The sequence below is a fragment of the Hetaerina americana genome, unplaced genomic scaffold (genome assembly GCF_022747635.1).
Source record: "Hetaerina americana unplaced genomic scaffold, ioHetAmer1.1.p SCAF_23, whole genome shotgun sequence".
NCBI classification, from domain to species: Eukaryota; Metazoa; Arthropoda; class Insecta; order Odonata; family Calopterygidae; genus Hetaerina; species Hetaerina americana.
Window position 1 is genome coordinate 8,647,398 of NW_027286797.1, and position 20,732 is coordinate 8,668,129.

A 20,732-nucleotide genomic window follows, 5' to 3' on the forward strand; every position below is an offset into this window, starting at 1 on the left:
ATCTTTTAAAAAATTACATCCACCATGTGTATGTGTTCCACGAGGGAATATTCCTGTTTTGAGAAAAATGACGGACCATTCAGTCCAAACCTCACCACGTGGAAGATGAGAAATAAGATGAGTAAAAATAATTGTCATTATATTTATTCCAAGTTTATCGCAAAGATAAATTGAATGGGGCATTGACAAGTGTCAATCAATGTTTTATTTTGCTTTATTTCGCCTTAAATATTTTCTCGCTGTTCCGCATGCGTCCAAAATTACGGATTCTTGGATCAGGGGTGTATTTGCTGCAACATTTATTTTTTTTTTCAAATTGATATTTTGTATTTTTAGCTCTAGACCATTTGGAGATGCATATTACTGTTGGAATGATGTTAACTTTTTCCGTTTAATATTGTGCCCTAATTGTGTCATGCTGGGTGAGTCGCCACGAGGGGTGCGAGAAACGGATGTTTGAGCGCAGACCCTTGTAATCTGTCTTTTTTGTTTTTCAACTAATTCAATGTGACTATGTTTTGCGATTTGGAACTTTAGGGTGCATAATCTTTCTGTGATCAAACATTTGACGAGGGAAGAAAGATTATTTTAACTCTAAATCACAGGGGTAAAACAAGGAGAATTAATTCATCGATATGCAGGAGATTGACAGCTGTATGTCTATAGGAACTTTGCGACCCTAGTAACATTGCTCATATCTCTAGCCTCAAATACTCTTTTATTACTGGAGTGGGACTACAAATAGATTTTCCTCAGTATCTCTGGAACGCTGTTTCTTTCTTCTCGTAAGCATGGGAACAAATCCCGCTGCTGTTTTGTCAACTACGGATCATTCTCTTATTAAAACTCTTTCCGAGGAGCCCGTTGCAACCGTTTGAGATGGGCCGTAGCCAATGCGAAACAGCTTGTCTCCTTCTCTCCGCGAGAGCGCAACAGGTCTGGATGGCATCGTCTAAGCAGACGCACGCTCCTCTGGAGTGTTCTCCTTCGCACGGAAGGCTGAAGTTGAGAGTCAATCCCCAGCACTTGTTTTGCCCCGTGTTCCTCAATGCAATCCATATTTTAGCGATGCCTCATTACCGCGGTTATATTCAAGGTAATGTCATTTATTAATTCAAACGACTCTTAATTTCCGCACTGAGATGTGTTACATTGGGCTTAGGAAAACGCCCATAACATAAATATCACAGAATAATTCCATGCTAACACTAGGTTATCAAGCAACAATGTACGAAAAGAATAAAACTAAATAAGGGAATCGAAATGTCCTATCAGGCATTCACAAGATATCGTCCAAGTATACCGGGTAGAATTAATGACAAAAGATCAAAATTAGAATCCATGAAGTTCATGTAATTATATCGAAGGCTGAGAATGAAGCGTGATAAATTATCTTTTCTAGCGAAGTCGCTTATTTGTTCATGTCTGTTCTGGGAAACACCTCTGGGAAAATCTGAAGCCTCCTCGCTTTTTGGGACCGACATTTTTAAAAACTTTGGGCCGGGTTGGTCGTGTAAAGCGATTCGCCAGATTTATTTTATTTAAAAATACTTCAACAGAAATTTCTCTTCTCTAGATAAGGGGAGTTATATACTGGAGAGCTTGGGGTAATTTCTGCTATCGTAAGGGATTTCTATTTATATAGAGCATAGCTGTTTCGAAAACGGAGCTGAGATCTTTTATTTTGTCGCTATTTTGTTTTGTGACTATGCGACTCCATACGTCGCTGCAATGTTGAAATAATGGTCGTAGGAGGGCGCAATATGTGTGACGAAATATTGAACGGTAAATGTTTGCAATGATATTTCCTTTGGTAAACACATGTGTTATAAATACTATGGACGGATGATATTTTCAAATCTTTCCCAGGGCTTATTCAGTACTTCCTTTCAGCCTGTCATCTTGTTTACCAGCCTTGTTATTTTATCTTTCTAGTTGCTGTGGCGGTGCATCCTTCACCCGCACGGAAAAGGTTAACTCCTCGGGATCCCCCGGTCGTGTTTTTTGACTCTCAACGCCTTTGCATCGATTTGGGTGAGTACTGCTCCAGATTTTAAAGATGTTCGATCCATTAAGCGTGGAATTACTTCAGTAGCCAAGTTGACAACTCCCGATCTTCCCTGGCTAACTAACCCTAGAATGGAAAAGACGTCCTTTTCCAAGGTGGGCATGGAAACGGCGGCTTAAATGTTCCCAGCCCGGTGTTTGCCCGTCCTGGCAATGATCCTGTGCGTTCCTTCCAACTATTTAAATTTCTTGGAGGTTTCATGTCTTTTTGATTCACTAATTGCTCTCTGTTGGCCTGTGCACCGAACGCCTATATACGAGGGTCATCCGGAAAGTAGTACCCGTTCGTGAAATAAAGACACAAAAGTAAATATTAACAAACATAAAAAATTTTATTTGAAAGAGGATACTTTAAACTACTTCTCAACATAATCTCCAAGCAAATTAAGGCATTTGTCATAACGTGTGACAAGTTTCTGTATTCCTGCTGCATAGTCCTTCGCCGCCAGCTCATTGAGATACGCGAGGGACCCATCTTGCACAAATTTTTGCATAATGCAGATGGTGTTTAACAATTTCATGAACAATTGTTCGAGAAACATTGGGAAAATGCTCACAGATGTCATCAATTGTGACGCGCCGATCGTTCCTCACGAATTCGTCAACTGAGCTCACCAGTTGGTCTGTAATGACAGACGGTCTCCCCGAACGCTCATCGTCGTGTGTGTTCCCCCTCCCCATGTTGAAGTTGCGACACCACCGCCGAACAGACGACTCGTCCATTACATTGTCTCCATACACCTCCTTTAATTGGCGATGAATATCACATGGGCGAACGTTTCTTGCATTGAGGAATTTAATCACTGCCCTCACTTCACAACTGGCGGCGTTCTCAATTTTTTTAAACATTGTAAACAATCACAGAAACAACACAGGCAATGCTAGCGTCACGCAACTTGGCTCAGAGAAGGCAGACAAGCCACTGAAGCTATCTGACCTCGTCCAGCGGCTACTCGCGTCGTCAGCACTTCATGCGGCACGAACGGGTACTACTTTCCGGATGACCCTCGTACTTTGGGCGGGTAGGAATTTTAAGGCCCGTAAAAGGTAATTGGGAAAACTCGGGTTCCAGATGGTATCCACGTGCACTGAACATGTAATCGTATGGTTTAATTTCTCTATTCTGATGACGTCAGTTTCGAAGCTTTAATAGTGTATTGAGCAGTTAAAATTGAGATGTGTTAAGATGAAAGGTACTTAATTTGATTTTCTACGTTATGATTACAATATGTAGGGAAAGGCGAGTATAAAGCGTAAATGATTGTATTAGTAATTCCTATGTAGTGCCTGTTCAGGAAAAAAACGTGATTCTTGCCCCTGAAGAGGCATCCTTAGCTTTCATTGCATACTGAAAGTTGACAAATTCCAAAGGAACTGCGGGGAAGCCCCAAAATTTCAGAGTTTAAGAGGACGCCTCGATAGCTTAAGTGGCTAAAGCTCTCGACCGGATATTGAGGGATCTGGGTTCGAATCCCTGTCAAGGCGAATGATTTTTACACTCTGAAATTGTTGCACTGAAAGTCGACACTTAAGGCGAGGTAAAATCTTTTAGAAAGGGAACTTTCATGCATTTAAATATAACCTCAAGCGTTAAAAATCATTGAGACATTACGTCCATTCCATATTGCATCCTTGTTTAGGATCTGGCCGTATCGATAAGTACCCTATAAAATGCATACGTTGTCAGGCGTGTGAAAGGTACTTGGTTGGGCTATCGTTTTTGATAGATTGGACGAGATTCGCCTTTGGGGAGGCTTTAATTGGGTCATACCAACGGAGAAAACGAAGCATTGGTGAAATATCCCATTTGATGATGTGAAAATATGACTTCCAATAAGGTTAGTGAAATAAATGCCACGTTAGTTGCATTAAAAGCTTTTTGTCATCAAAGAGAGCGGCATAATACTTTTAATAGCCTCCTGCATCAACTGATCCGCAAAACGGCGGCTGGAAGACGCTTAGCGGCCTTTGAGAAATTTTCACCTGCTATGTCGACATTCAACCCCCCTGCACTCCTTGCCTAACGATTTCGTCGGCGGAGGCCAGGAAGTTCGAAGAGAGGCAGTTCGGAATATTTGCCAGCCTCCCGATTTATACTAGGCTAATGGTCGAAAAACAGCACCAGGATGTGGTTAAAGCTCCATATTACAAAGCTCGCTAAAATTTCCCTCGTTATCCAATAGACTACATTTCGTTACATTGCATTTGTTAAATATACCCTATAAAGCTAAAAGCATGTATTTTAGCCTGGCATATTAACGGGATCACTCGTAACGTTGGCAGTACTTCAGACCCTTATTTTTGACTTGCGTGAGATTCCATTTGCTGGAACTCATTTCATAAAGCTTCAATACAATTTTTAGACTTATTTGTGTTCTCAAGCGAAACATCACAGTAAAAACGACACAAGTGAGCTATTGGTGGCTGGCCACCTTCATAGATAGAATCTGTGCTCCATTCCGAATTATTTCCTCAATACTGTGTGTTCAAAGTATAAATGGCTGTGTATGTATTTTACTTTGTATGGGTCAACTTAGGAGTACTGTGATGTCAGAACCTTCTCGTGGCGCAACTCTTCCCTGTAAACTCAACATATCTTCATTTCTTGGAGAGTTAATAATGCTCTCTCTCTCGTTGAAGCCTGTTCCTGGAGCCTTCGTAATTTCGATTGAAGTAGTAAGAAACCAGTTCCCGATCGGCTTTTGCATGCTAACTGGATTTTACCCTTCCGTTTTTATGAGTTGACTGATTTGAACTGGACATCGTGAGCCTATTCCTGCCCCCACCACCTATGCTCTCCACTCCGTCTACCATAAACTGTTAACATATCCCCCAAATATCCTCGTCCCTTTTATCGCTGTTCCTGGTCCCACCTTCCCACCCCATCCCCACTCCCCACTTAAACGCCATTCTGAATCTCTCCCCGTATTTTATGCATCCACCTCTTCTTCCACTACTCAAGGTTACCCCACACTCCTCTCCAGTCCCTTAGAAAAATGTAAACGAGGAGACTGGTTAATTCGATCGCCTGTGCCAGGAGAATAACGGCAATAGTTTGAAACCACGGTCGGAAGAATAAAATTTGCCTAATAATAAAAAGTTCCATTAATTATTTTTTTAAGTGGACACAGTCGAGTGATGAATTAATTTATTTTGAAGTAACATCTCAGAATAGAGATGGGAGAGTTTAAAGTTTCTGTGCGGCTAATGAAGTCTTGGATCTTAGCGCAGTATTTTGTACTCCGGGCGTTATTGACGAGATGCAAGCTTGGAGATCCCTTTTCACTGTTCAGCCGAGCCAAGTTTTCAACCATATCAATGGGCACATCTGAGGAAGCTTAGGCCACGGAGGAGCATGCCTCACGCATTCGCGCCTTTTTTTCCTAATCCCCGAACGATACTCAACTGTGAGTCACGGCCGAAACTGAGGAAGCTTCTGAGGATGTACATATATATATATATATATATATATATATATATATATATGTATATATGTATATATATATATGTATATATGTATACATATACATATATATACACACACACACACGCACACAAATGTGATTCTCACTCGTACATACATTTACACATTTTGACTATCAGCAATTTTATGTTGTTATGAGAGTGAAAAAAGCTTCAAAGCTTTTGAATTGTTGGTTTGAGTCAAACGGCCATCCAATTTCGACTTTTAATATCGAAGGACTGGCCTACTCGAGTTCGTCCTTGGAAGTGCGTCAAACGAATGTGTTGGGTAAACCCAACGTATTCGTTTGACTAGGCATTATGCACTAGGATTAGGTATTAATGTTACATTTAACGGAAAATAACTTGACAACATTTTTTAGATGATTAGATAAAATATTACTCTACATATCGCTGTGACATATTTTATTAGTAGTAAGCCGTTGCGGAGGTAGTTTGGGCTCCCAAAGCGATATGTTTTATTCACCAAGATACCTAGTTTTTGTTGGAAAGAGTTCTATTGATCAAAATAAGAGATTGGGTTCAGGAAAAGTTCTATAGAATCTCAAAAAGCAAATGAAGAGGGATTTTTGAAGAGAAAATGCACTAGTGCTAAATGTTTTCCTCTCGAAATTCACCCTAGTCTAAGGAGGTGTTCTGTGGAAAGTGCCCTCGACGCATATCCTTACATTAATGGGATCATCAGAACCAGTTCCCGATTTTTGTATCTGCTTGAATGAGAGCAGAGGACATAACGGTGGATAACTCCGGCAATGTAGTAGTGGACGCCGCTTTAGTGCTCCGTCCTACGCACTCCCAAGGACGAGCTCGAGTCGACCAGTCCTTCGATATTGGCAGTCGAAATTGGATGGCAGTTGCAGTTCATGTTGGTATTTCATTTGAGGTACACCGGCAGCCGTATTCATGTCGCCTCTTTGCCTAGTCGAATGTAAATTAATAACACAGTGTGTCCAAAAAGTAAAATGTATTCTAATGACTCGCATCGTACAACTTGACCCAAATATGCCCTTAAGATCAGTTCGCCTAAAACGTGTCATCATTTCTGGTAATTCCCCATCTACAACTATTTTGCCTTTTTTATTTTGAAAAAGGCATAGTTTCGTCAAAAGATTGCTTTCCAAAGGAACGATTAAACGCTATCTATACCAAGAGAGTCATCCATTACATGATCGTGAGGTCTGGCATGACTCCCCAGGTATTGTACAGTGGTCACTTAACGCTTGATATTTAGCGCGGTCTCTCGGGAGGTGCCTCCGTAGTCTTGGGGAATGGAGTACGGGCCGTCCGGGATGGTGACTCCGCTCGAGTGGTGAGATGGGGGAGGGACCGTGGTGCTGTCGCCCAGCCTCACTCGAAGGCGCCCGTGACTTCCAAGCCCTCCCTGCATTTTCTCCTGATCGAGGACTACGAAAGTGTATTATCATATGCCGGAGTTAATTATGTTCCACATCTGGCCGTGGCACATGCCTGGTTTTAAGAATGGCATCCATCGTCATCCATCATCCGGGGCAATTTTTGGCCGTGCAGCTCGTCCCTGCTGCGGCCTCCGCTGGCAGCAGCGTCTGCCGCTTCGTTCCCGGGGGCACCCACGTGGCTAGAAAGTCGAGGGAGGTAATGAATGGATTTATTTCTTGGGCAAGTGGGTGTGCCATGTAGCAGCTGGGAATCGGAATAAAACAGAGAAATGTCTCAAGTCGAAATTAAATTTGGCGACGAAAAAGGATCTAGGAGAAACCGCTGTCGCCGCCTTCGCCCCAAGAAGCCAACGTTGTTTGATTAAGCAGGAGTAGTAGATATCCTTTGGGGGGGGGGGTTAGTGGGTCTTTGACTTCTTCGGTTCCGATCTCCATACGATCGGTCCTGCTAAATGCTCGGCATCCCTGTTTAAAATCCACCTGGCGAAGACGTAAAGAAACGAAGATATTGGAGGAAACGTTAGTCCTTCCGTCTATCACTATGGTGTGCTGGCAGTACAGATAAGATTCTGTCAATTTTTCACGCAGTCTGGAAGGGATGAAGCCAAATAAAATTAGAAAACAAGTGATCTGTTAAAATATTTCCTCCAATCATGTTTTATATTCAAATATGCTTTAATTTTGTATGAATGATAATTATGCCTTAGAAAGTTATCTCCTTTGGAGGGTATCAGGTCACGGGCCAGATTTTCAGAGTCATGGGTCCTCGAGAAGCTTTCCTGCTCGAAATATGCAATAATTTCAGGCTCTGTCTTAATTAGGTACTAATTAGGGGAGGCGACCGACAGCTGAAGTCATTTGTGCCAATAGGGATGGATGGGAAAGGAGGAAAGATGAAGGGAAAACCGGTGTTGGCATTAGCCTACTCTTATCGAAAGGCAGCAAGGGGTCCGCAGTTTAACGTCCCATTCGACGGACGGCGGACTCACTCAAAGTGACCTCCACAAAGCATCCCCATTAGGGATTGGGATACCACTTAAATTGATTGCTTTCTCCAAGATCGAGCAGGGGTCCTCTGGGTGGGAAACCTGTAGATTAGCTAGCACACCATTCCGATCACCTCGGCGTATTTGAATGGTATCCTTGGTGCTCGAGTGGATATATGTGTATTTTCCTGATCTGCTGACGATTCGAGCGCAAGACGCGCATAGAAAAGATGAGCGGAGAAAAGTTCTTGCAATGTAGTGCTCGTTGATGTGGCAACGGAATTGTGGAGAGGCATGTTGCCAAAAGCTGAAATTCCAGAGGATGATAAATATTTCATAACCACTTAATTATTCTCACGCAAAATAATGATAGATTGACAGGCAAATTCTCTACGAAACGTTTATTTCCGAAGTAACGAGTTTGAATAAAATCGATTGTTGAAATTGGAAAAGGAATTGATGGTCATGCTGAGTACCATTAAAACCAGTATATTCATGATTAGTTGTTATTCGGGGCATTGTGACAGAAAACGCAAATTTATCTCGATAAATTTCTATTTTACTTTAATTCGTCAATTTTATCCTTTAGCTGTCATTATTATACTCATGTTGAGCATTCAAGGCGGAAGTTCTTCAGCAACCTCTGGCATTATTGAACTCATGTTGGGCATTCAATTCGGAAGTCGTCCAACCATTGCTGGGATTTCCATCTGCGCAGGCACACCTTCGGAGTAAGTGCCGACATTCTCCACAGCGAGGCGAGAATCAGGGTGCAAATGAATAACATGTAAATTTATGCGTGGAGACATTCAGTATTATTATATGCCAGTGCACTCTGACGAATTGCTGTTAATATTTTCGATGGAATGCTAATTCCTACTGCCTTCAAAAAGCAGAGTCGGTGGAATGGTTTTAATGGGACGATCCCGGTATGAAATTACTTTGAGGAAGGACCTGTGAAAAATGTATAATGACTTGATTGGTCGTTTTTCATTAGCCATCATTTCTTAACCTTTTTGCATAAAGGGTTTTGCGCCTTAATGTTTCGAGAATATGCCCTTACGTCGGCTTAACAACGTTTTATTATGTTACGTACCACTGTATCGCATTTTACACAGTAATGACCCCCCAGTTTATGATGATAGGAGAAAAATAAAAAGTCAAATCTGAGGTGCTCTAGAAATATTTAATGTGCCCAACGTCAGCATGATGGTGTCTCGTGTAGCTTGCCTCTCGGCCTTCGAAGCCATGTAGAAGAGGTGCTTTTAGCTGCTCGATTGTGCGTCGTTTTTCACTCATCTTCGGAGTGGAAGCACTGAAAAAAAGCAATTACGATGAATACTGTGGACCATTTAGCTGCCTGTCGTTTTCGGTTTTTGTTCATCTCTCGGTGGCTTCACCTTTTTCCGTCGCCAACAAACGAGATACTTTTTATTTAAATGAACCAGGAGTAATGGTCCGCTAACTCTTTATTGTTGCGCCGGAGAAGCACCACGAGTTTGCCTCTTTCAAACGACAGTGCGTTAGAAGTGATTTGAGCGCTAGAGATTCACACAGGGCTCCATTACCCTGCTGAAATGGTCCTCTTACTCATGGTCTGCACCAAATATAAGTAGAATAATTCCGGAAGAAAAACATTGCAGATGTAAGTACCAATTAATAAAACTCTTCAAAAAAGCGCCATTGTGCATCGACACACCGATGCCGGCGCCTCTGCCAGTCGCTGTGCGCTTCCTGGAGGGCGTCGACGGGGACTTCGTCACGGCCCCTTCGTCACGGCCCCTTCGACGTTATCCAGTGTTCCAAAATGGTTGCCTTTCAAACTCCGTTTTATTCTTGGGAACCGAAATGAGGGTGGCTGGGGTAGCGTTGCCACATTTTTCTTGGCGAGAATCTCGCTACTTCACGTGGAAGGCGGTGTGCGACGGCGATCAAGGTACTGGGTAAAAATCATTCGCCTTGATCCCTGTCAAGGCGAACGATTTTTACTCTCTGAAAATGTTACATTGTAATGCACATTTCGCGCATAACTCCGTTGAAAGTTATTGTCACGGCATCTCCCTCAGTTTCTTGGAATTCAAAAAACACCATTAAAAAAAGAATACTTTTGTTGGGACAGACCCTGTACTTCGAAGTTGCATCAAAAGTCACTCACAAGTATGATTGCCAGGAGTATCTTGTCTTACCGTAGCCGTGCCACTGTTTGCTGGCATGAATTCCTTTCAATTGTCTCGATTCCCTCAATATTTTCCCCATCGTTGTAGTTCATATCAGCTTGGCTCCCTCCCGACTTTTAAAAAACTTCCATAAGTCGCGTAGAGCCGTATCCGTTGCTTTTCCTTTAATTTAGAATGGCATAGAGCTAAATGCCTGTTAACCGTACGTGGTGTTTTTTTTCGAAAATACTTGTTGTTGCCATAATGGAAATAGTGACTGTCAAGGAATTCCATCGCGATGCTGACAACGGCGTGCCCTAGGATTGTTAAGGGCGTGTTGTGGTGCCGTTCAGAGTGGTCTGTTGTGCCCCGTTTACTGCCCCATGAACGCATAAACGGAGGGGATTTTCCCTCTTCTTTTTCAGGGAAAGTGTGCTTTCTGGCATAGATTTGCCGTAGGTCTAAATAAGGTATCAGGAGCGGTGATAGCGGATCGCTGGGTATCGTTGACTTAACTGAAGTGTTTCTCTTTCGACTCAGAATGCAGGAAAACCTTATTTGTTTCAGCTGTTCTAGATCGAGAGGAAATACCGTATGCATACGACGAATAAGACGTAGACTTTCTGTTTCGACTTTCTCTTTCATTAAATGTCGTTCTAATTTGGGTCCGCGTTAGAACCGAAAGAATAATAAAATTACTTTAAAATTAATTTTTCACTCTATTCTTTAGCGAAGGTTATTTGGTGGCGTTGTAGTGTATGACTGCTGACCGAAGTGTCCCTCGTTCATGAGTGGGCCTTTTGGAATTTGGATTACCAAATCTTAAATCTCTTGCAATTTTTCGAATATCCGATATATCTAGAAAACCGCCCGCGGCAAAGGAGGAGGAATTGGCCCACCCGCGATCCTCATTGTGTGAAATTCAGAACCTGTCAGTGCGTCGTCAACTCCAACCCCGTACTACCGTTTGGGCGGGTTCTGTAATGCCATTTCAGGTTCATATTGGTAGTTAATAAGGAAACGAAGACTTAAATGTTCAGTGTTTTATGTAATGTTTTAAGGTACAAGTATACACGCATGTGACGGGCGGCTAGCTATTACGTGCGGCCACGAAAAGCCAAAAACTCCAATGTAAAAGGAGTCTAAGCAGCCGGGATACAGTTCTTTCCCATGCATATACAGTTCCCTGTATATCAACGGAAGGGCGTGTTGGGCCGCTGGATGGAGCGTTCGGATACTGACCGGAGGGCCCGGGTTCTACTCTCGAGTGAATCACGGAACCCTGAGATTTGCAGGCGTGATTTAAGTACCAGATATGTCTGGGAAAACGAAGGCGGCCCAGGGAAAGCAAAGCACCTTTATCCTGAATTGAGAGTTACACGCGTTGTGTAGGACTTAATACAAAGCTGTAGTAGTCTACTCTTTCCTGTCACAGCGACCTTTGTGTTGATTGCCTGGGGTGGTCCCTTATCAAAGCCTTTTAAGGAGCGTTTTTCTCGGATTTCCATAAAATGAGCTCGCATTCAAAATCGTGTTGAGGGGATTCTTTGAGGGTGTGGCTTGATGCCATCCCTCCCTCCCATTCTGAGAACTCTTCTCGGCATCTTCTCCGGCATGGGGAATCTTATTCTTGTGTAGAAGATTCAAGTTATTCTGTCACTTTATACAATATATCATTTGCATTAGCCTTAGCATGAAAAACGAATGCCAGGGGTCCTTCGCTTCGTGTGCTCACTTTAGCGGTGTCGACGTCACGGCAGAAGTCCTAACAAAGTGTCCCTTCGGTGTATGCTCCCTGTAGCTAATCCAGCACCGAGGTACTCCATCATTTCAGCGGCAAATGAACTCTGAAGAAGTCATCTCTTTGGCGGATACCAATCTGCTGGTGAAGCCCTCCTGAAGGCTGGACTAGGAGGTGGCGCCTCGAGGAATCTTGGTGCTGGGGAGGGAACAAGTGTGCTTTGGATGAAAACAGGTAGCGAGCGTATTAAAGTGTGCACTATCGTATTATCCCTAACTGAACCTAATCTTAGACTAGCACGTGTCCTCGGCCTCTTTACTTCTTATGAGAAACTGGTATTTTCGGTCTGGGGGAAATTTAAAATTCGGAATGTTTTCCGTGAAAATATCTCTCGCGATATACCGATGGGAAACAGTCGACCGTTGATATTTTCCGATATAACCCCCCGAGGACCGAAACAGGTCAAAATGTTGCGATGGCAGGCAGGTGACCCGCATGAGAGTTCGCTCGGGGAGGTCGCGTGTTGCGAGCAGTCCCGCCCCGCGCCGAACGGGCTTTCCACTCTCGATTGCGGCCGCGTTTCATCACTCGGATGGAGTATGGCAGCGGCCGCCCTCGTCGCTATGCGGCTGCCACCAACCCCACCTAATCGACCTAAGAGTGGGCAACTGGCCGCCCAAGAAGCAGACCGTGTATTCGTATCCCTCGCAAGGAATTAGGTAATCTCGGAGGTAAGGCCGTGTCACGGGGGGTCAAGTTCCCACGCAGCTAGCATCAAATGATGACTCGCTCGCGGCATTGTATCGAAATCATTGGAGGAAGCGTTTATGGCAGCGTTCGTTCTCCATTGCGCGCTGTAACTGCAACGGCAATCGGACGCGAGCAGAACCTGCGATTGCTAATACCAGGGGAGGACTGTGACTGTGCAGTGGCGGAGAAGTGATGATGGGCGAAAGTGCTTTGCGAAAAAAGTATAACGGGACCTGGGATGGAAAGTGGGCGGCAATTTTAAGCCCCAAGGAAGAGCGACACCCCTGCCGTTGGAACAGCAAATGCGGTGTCTGTGAGGGTAGGCACCTGCAAGGGGCCCTATACGATATCCATCTCGCGTTTAATCTTATGCAACTCCATGTCTATTTGCAGGCCACGAGATAATTCACGTTACGAGTTGTCTGACATTTCCTCGGAGAAAACATTGTACGGAATCTTGATCCGTGTGACACCTCCTTAAAGTTATTTCATACGGTGGCATAATTGTGATGCATGCATTATAACCACGGGTACCTCTTTTATACTTAGGTGCGCATTCTGATTCCCTAAGAAGGGAATTGAAAGTTCAGTGGCTCTGAGCACTGGAAAATATCGGTCTTCATATGCGTAAATTTTTCAAGTGTTTATATAATTGTATTTTCATGGAGTATCACTTTAAAATGTAAGCCTTGGATGTATGCATTTTTTGCGGTGTGTGCAGTTTCTAGAGCCAAATAGTTCGTAAATACAATTAAAATAGGACAGAAAAAAGGATAACTTCCGAGAGGCCAAGGGGTGAGCAAAATTTATTTAATGCGGCTTGAACGCTCGCTAGTTTATTATTTAAACCATCCTCGTCGATCAGGGTCAAATAAGGGTTTACAGGTTGAATGAGATAAACCTGAAATATCAAATTAAGATGTTATCTGGATTAAGATGTTACAGTGATGAAATTATTAATTTTACGAAAGACTATACAAAAATGTGATGGAATACACATTCCTTCTCTGGAGGAATATTTTTAAAAATGGCCCAGAATTTATTCACGATTATGGACCGGAATATGCAAGTACATTGGGAAAATAGTGAAAAATTCGGTATCCGGGTAGGTTCGTACGCTGTTTTCCTGAAAGCCACGGCTGAAAAAGTTTAAAATCTTTGTTTCCTGGAAATGAAGCTGCTTGAATATATTTCACTGGCGTCTCATGGGCGTCTTGTCGGAGGGCATGGGGAGACCCGCGCAGAAAGCCAACACTGAAGGTTTCGTCACGGGCGGGCGGGATAATAATGTTGGGCACTTGGAGGCCTCGAGGCCCACGGCTGTTTCGCAACTGCGGTGTATTAGCCGATCTGCAATTGTGATAGGTGTCATTTGTACTCTGGGCGTCAGAGGTTTTTGGTGTCTAGGGGTTTGCGCAAATAAACGCGGTCTGAGGGAACACAAACACCATAAAGAAACCGCCTCCTTCAGAAAAGCTCTCGAAAGGAGATATTGGTATGTAGTAATATATATTATTCATCATTGTGATTTTTCTCCAGTCGAATATTCTTTAGTTTTCATTGTCGAGTGGGATTTTAGCTCTGGGGAAAATATAGTGGTGTGTGTTACACTACGTGATTTTCGTCTTCATCAGACTAAATTGAAAACGACCGAGATGAGGGTGAAGAAATGTTTATTAATAGCGCAGCGAAGCTGAGATGGTAGCGGGGAGTGGCCGGTCTGCCCCCGGGCGGCAATTATGGTCGGCAGTGCTGTGTTCGGGTAACCGGGTGTAATTGCCTCAAGTGAGTAAATCATGAGAATCTGGGCGTAGTAAAAGACTCAATAACCATACAACCTTAGATATGGAATACAATTTCAATCCGAATTAATTTTCATTCCCCCGTTATTTCATGTAATTTCTCTTTCGTGACGTCCCAACGATCTTTCGCAGTATCATTCGCTTAAAAATGTATATTGGTCGAAAGCAACGAGTAAGTTGGCTCACTTCACCGTCCCGAGCTCTTCTTCATTCTCATCTCCCACTAAGTTTTCTTTATTGAGTATGGCTCCTTTCCAAAGTGTCATTTGCGTCCTTTACCGGTCGAAAGGATAAGTTTGTGTGCTTGTTGAGAGAGGCGGCAAACTCACATTCATTGGGACACGGCAATTCTACCACGCACGCGAGACCATTCATTAAAACCTGAGGAGAGTTTGAGGTCGTATGCTGCTATCTTGTAAACGAGTGCTCATTCTCCCGCGGCGGAAGTAGGTACCAAAACAGCGCGCGCGATCTGATGCCACGAGGAGCTCTCTGCTTGCGGTGGTATTATTTATTTCACATAAATCCGAAAGCAGTCTTTACAACCGACTTTTTAACAATTATATAACAATGTAAACAATCACCCAGACCCAAGCTATAGATGGAGAAAAGCCCACTTAGGCTGGAATCGAACCCGTGGCCTCTTGGTTGGCAGGCGAGGACGTTATACCGCCGCCACCGGGACCGACATTCTTATTATGTAGCGATACCATTTAATTTTTGCGGTCGAGAATTATTTCAATTAATTTGCACTGGAACAGTATAAAGTTAAGAATAATTTATCAATGAAAAATGTGTCATGTTTTTTGCGGTAATATTCCGTATGCCTACGTAATAAAGCAATACTACACGCTTAAATATTGGGAAAATGTATTTAGGGCAAGCGTGTTTTCCACTGAAGGTTTGTCATTGAAAATAATAATTTTTTTCTCTGATTGAAACCTCAATCGACGTGGATAGTATCCGGAACTAAGTATACTATTATTGTCTTTGAACTTAGTAGGATTAAATATGAAAGTTTCCTTGCCAAAAGATTATTGTTAGTTTAAATAATTATCCAGTTCTTGCGATGGAACATTTTAAAAATGTATTTCAATTTGAAAAATGTTAGTAATTTTGTTCAGGAACAAATGTACCCTAAAAATATGATGGAAAAAAATTGATTATGATCTGATATAAAAATACTTTGTGGTGCTGTAAGGTAAAATTTGCAAATTACTCAACTTAATACGGTCACATAAATGAGGGCAGTTACCTTCACTGCCCCGCATGAGCTTTCCCGGAGCAATCCGCCACCCGGAAAAGGATCGCAGATTGTTGAAACCCCTTTCACTTGAATATTCATGGAGTTATTTGGATTTCAACCTGGTGCCACGAGCGCCTACAAACCTCCCCCCTCTCCCAGTCAATTAACGGTCGCTCACGTAGCAGGGAGCTATGGAAACAAACGTGCGTAAGCCGGCAAAGCTCATGAAAGTGAATTACGGAAGCGGCGGGGTGAAGTAGGTGCGTGTGTGCGTGGTAAGCGAGTAAGAGGCGCTCCGGTTGTGCAACGGCGGCCCCACATGCAACACACTGTGAGGTGAAGGGTCGCGTGCGGGCCACGCCGGTCGGGACACGCCCCCGGGCACTCCTGCCCTCTCCCCCTTCCCCTCGCGACTCCAATGTCAATCTCCCGAGGGCCCCGCCGTCGCGGGTGCAGGGCCCTGGCCGCCGGCGAGGGCCGGCCGCTCCGTGGGGTGCACCAGAACGGCGCTCAGCGATGGAATGGGCGAAAGGGAAGGGAAGGGGCGGTGGGAATGGGATTGCGAGAGATGGGGACGAGCGACGGGCGGAGGTGCCAACCAACCCCTGAGCACAGCATGCAAAAATCTGCACAACTGTGTAAGTCACCGCTAGGGCGTGTGGCAGAGGGTGGCCCCATACCAGGCGCTCTACTTCAGAATTGTTGCCGAGATTATATTAAAAGTCTCGGGCGTTACTTGGCGGAGTTTACATACTTGCCATGACGCAATGAGCTTTCTTCTTAAATTACGAGGGTCATCCGGAAAGTAGTACCCGTTCGTGAAATAAAGACACAAAAGTAAATATTAACAAACATAAAAAAATTTATTTGAAAGAGGATACTTTAAACTACTTCTCAACATAATCTCCAAGCAAATTAAGGCATTTGTCATAACGTGTGACAAGTTTCTGTATTCCTGCTGCATAGTCCTTCGCCGCCAGCTCATTGAGATACGCGAGGGACCCATCTTGCACAAATTTTTGCATAATGCAGATGGTGTTTAACAATTTCATGAACAATTGTTCGAGAAACATTGGGAAAATGCTCACAGATGTCATCAATTGTGACGCGCCGATCGTTCCTCACGAATTCGTCAACTGAGCTCACCAGTTGGTCTGTAATGACAGACGGTCTCCCCGAACGCTCATCGTCGTGTGTGTTCCCCCTCCCCATGTTGAAGTTGCGACACCACCGCCGAACAGACGACTCGTCCATTACATTGTCTCCATACACCTCCTTTAATTGGCGATGAATATCACATGGGCGAACGTTTCTTGCATTGAGGAATTTAATCACTGCCCTCACTTCACAACTGGCGGCGTTCTCAATTTTTTTAAACATTGTAAACAATCACAGAAACAACACAGGCAATGCTAGCGTCACGCAACTTGGCTCAGAGAAGGCAGACAAGCCACTGAAGCTATCTGACCTCGTCCAGCGGCTACTCGCGTCGTCAGCACTTCATGCGGCACGAACGGGTACTACTTTCCGGATGACCCTCGTACATAGTATAATTTTGAGTGAAGTTGATGGCGCTCACGAGTGAAATCGGCCGTACCAAATAGCATACCATGGAATTCTCAAAGCATATTGTTGTATGATATTGTATCTGAAGTATTATTTGTCAAAGGAAACTTCCTCTTGGGTCATTGGCTTTCCTCATCGAAGGCCGGATTCCCTGCCGTACACAATTTCTTTCGATAATCGGTTCTAGGCATCTGAAAGAAGAGCAAACATTACACTCTACGCGTCTATCTACATATTTCAGTGCAATCCACCTCGAGTTTGTGTGGCAGGGAAATTTCAATCGCTAGCCAATTGGGAATATTTGGATTCTCACCTTGGTCGCAGAGGATCCTCTTTCCAGGAATTAATTCGCGCACACCCTCCTTCCTCTTTTCGGCAACTCAGGAGCCTCTTTCCGACTCTGCTCCATTCCGCCGGTTCGGCAATCTGTGAATGCGCGCGCCGACGAACTGCCGACCCAAACCCTCAGTCCCACCAACCTCGCACTATCCACACTCCTCCCGGACTCTAATCCTCCAGCTTCCGCGCCCATTTTCTCTCCTCCTCTCCCCCCTCCCAACCAGACCTCTCCTTCTAGCTAGCTACGTAGTTCCCCGTAGGTAAACAACTGTGAATTAATGCTGCGTAGAATAAGCCTAAAATATATTTTATTTATAATGTATACCATCCTGCCAATGCAATGCAAACGAAATAACAAATGAGCTTCTAAGTCTAATGAAAGACTACTATTTTTAATTTATTGCATCGAACTCATTTCATGCAATCAGTTTCGATTTGACTTTTTCGTAACCTGATCACAGTTAAATAAATTGCTCCCATTATATTGCTGTTTTAAGGGTGCAATACAATAATAAACATTAATGAATAACTAATAATAGCACTATTCCACTGGGCAAAATTTATTGGACAGCCGGGTTACGATGTATTACATAATCATCATTGTCGTTTTCTGGTTCCGAAAGTACGAGGGAATTTTGTTCGTCTATTATCATCATCTCTTTTAAGACCCGTGGAAAACTATTCCTTCGCTGAAAAGTTTCGTATTTTTGCCATATTTGAGCTTGATTTTTAGTCATTTGTGTCAGATACTCCGTAAAAGGAGCGAGAACTTAAGTTATAAAAGGTTTGCGTAAAACGTATCGGGAAAAATCTTTCCCCGGGGTGACTGTACGTCGCATCGCGCTCACCGTCGGTTAGGTGTGTTGGTTATCACTGAAGATATGGCGCTGCGGAAGATCTGCGCTGAACTCGTTTCGAAGGTCTTTGACGGACGACCAAGAGCAGAGTCGAGTGCCCGGTGGCGGAGAACGACCAACTGACGGAAAACGACATCCCGAGGATTCCCCGACCTCCTCACAGTCCCGACTTGGCACCTGCAGACTGCTTCCTATCCCCAAAAGGGAACCCTTCCCTCGATGGACACTCCATGGGACCCTAATTGCCGTCTAAGACGCTGGATCGCGTACCCTTAAGAACCTGCCGGAATCTGCGTTCGAGTCGGGGAAAATCCACTGGCAAAGTATGTCGACGCTCAAGTGATTTACTTCGAAGAATTATTAGGAATTGTAGTAACATGAGAATTAAATGTATTTTTCCGAAATCTTTCCAGGTAATTTTTCCTTAAACCTCGTATCTCGGCATGATAGTAAATGCAAGAGCGTCTCAAGCCCAAACACTCACAGGAGTAAGGACTTACATTAGTCTCTGCATTGATTGTCACGGCTTGCCTATTTAGAAGGGTAAATATGCTTTCTTGAAGTCGCACATTTTTTGGAATGGAGGGGCTGTTGAAATCCTGTCAATAAAATTAATATGGGTTTTTAAATTTACATTAAGCAGGGAAAACTCAAGATTTAAATGAGAAAATCTTTTTTAATACAGTAATCATGTTCGAGGTCTGCTCAAATTGTTCCTGAACTCTTTTATTTCGGGCCTCAAATTGGTTACGGGACGGAGACCTCATCAGCTCGAGACACGTCTTTTTTTTAACCTGTCGCATAATGTTTGTCGGGATACTTCAGAGACAGTTTTAAGTATCCAGATCTTACAGGTCTCTTGGAAATACGTGATCTGTTCAAAAGGTTCCCAAACCTTTTGATTAGTTCCGTCTCCTGTTGGTTATTTTTAATCTGCTTGAAGCCGTTGTGTCCACTGAAATTTACCAAATAACCTCCTTCAGACACTTTGTTGATATCTTGTTTTGTACATGTGAAGGGGTGTTTCTGGAGTGCGGAAAAACATCGGATCCGCGGAAATGAGCTCCTTGAAGGAGCGGCGTTGTTCTGTGAAATCCCGAGTGAAGCTAAACAAATCCTTCACGGAAACTTTTGAATTGATTACGAAGGCTTATGGTGAGGATTCCGTGACTCGTACCGCATGTTAGGCGTTAAACCGGTTCAAAAAAGGAAGGCAGTCAGTGGAAGAAGACGGGCGTTCCATCAGCGGGAAGACCATCACTAACGACTGATGACCCCCACATCGAGAGAGTGAACGATCTCGCTCCTGCAAATCGACGTTCGATTGTCAGCGGAAAAGTGTGGCCTCTCGATTGGTTCGTGCTGCGAAAATCCAGAGTGAAGAATTAAGAATGCATTGAGTCGCCCCCAAAATTCGCGCCTCGTCTGATGACGACAAACCAGAAACCACATCGAGTTCAAGTCTGTCAGGAAGTGTTTGATGGAGCTGAAGAGGATGAAACCGTCTCGTTCAGGATTATAAAAGGTGACGAGTCAAAGGTTAATGGAGATGACATCGAAACAAAAGTGCAATCTTCGCAATGGATTGGTGAAACATCACCCTGCAAAAAAGATCGCATGTCAAGGTGATGTTGATTGTTTTTTTCGATGCGAAGAGGGTTGCACATCAAGGATGCCTACTCTATGGCCAGACAGTCCGCACGGAGTACTGCCTGGGGGTTATGAAACGCCTGAGAGAGAGAATCAGGCGAAAGCGGCCAGACATTTGGAGGAGCGGCGAGTGGTTTTTAAACCACGACTACGCACCGGTTCATTCCTCTCTCAGAACTCGTAATTTTTTAGGCAAAATCTAGACCGCTGAGTTTTCCCACTCACCATACTCACAAGACCAGACCCCATGTGGCTTTTTTCTGTCCTCAAACTAAAAACTACACTCAAAGGATGAAGACATTCTGGAGTTGGAGGAAAATTCGATGGAGGAGCTTATGAGCATTCCGGGAGATGCGCTCCAGGACTGTTTGAAAAAGTGGAAACACCGTTTCGACAAGCTTAACGTTGGGTAGGAGACTAATTTAAATGGTACCCTGACCAATACTTTTTTAGTGAAGTATTGTTTAGTTAAAAGATGGTTCGGGATTGTTTAGTGAAAAGATGGTTCGGGAAGTTTTTGAACAGACCTGGTAACTATTGGATTTAACGTCGAGATACTTTTTTTAAGGACGAAAGTATATCATTTTAATGCCTCGTAATTAGATGGATACTGTCTTTGTACCGGAGCCTTGCTTATAGTCGTTAGAACCGGAAGATTACAAGCAAGGCAAGTA

The 20,732-nt window shown here is 43.7% G+C and overlaps 1 protein-coding gene across 2 annotated transcripts in view; it reads left to right on the top strand.

The window, feature by feature from the left end:
* Window positions 1-20,732, top strand: part of LOC139689390 (beta-1,3-galactosyltransferase 5) — a 280,003-nt gene that overhangs the window by 152,568 nt on the left and 106,703 nt on the right. For both annotated transcript variants that reach the window (XM_071586485.1, XM_071586484.1), the window contains exon 3: window positions 1,936-2,034. The gene's annotated coding sequence lies outside the window, so the exon portion shown is untranslated. The remainder of the gene's footprint in view (window positions 1-1,935; window positions 2,035-20,732) is intronic.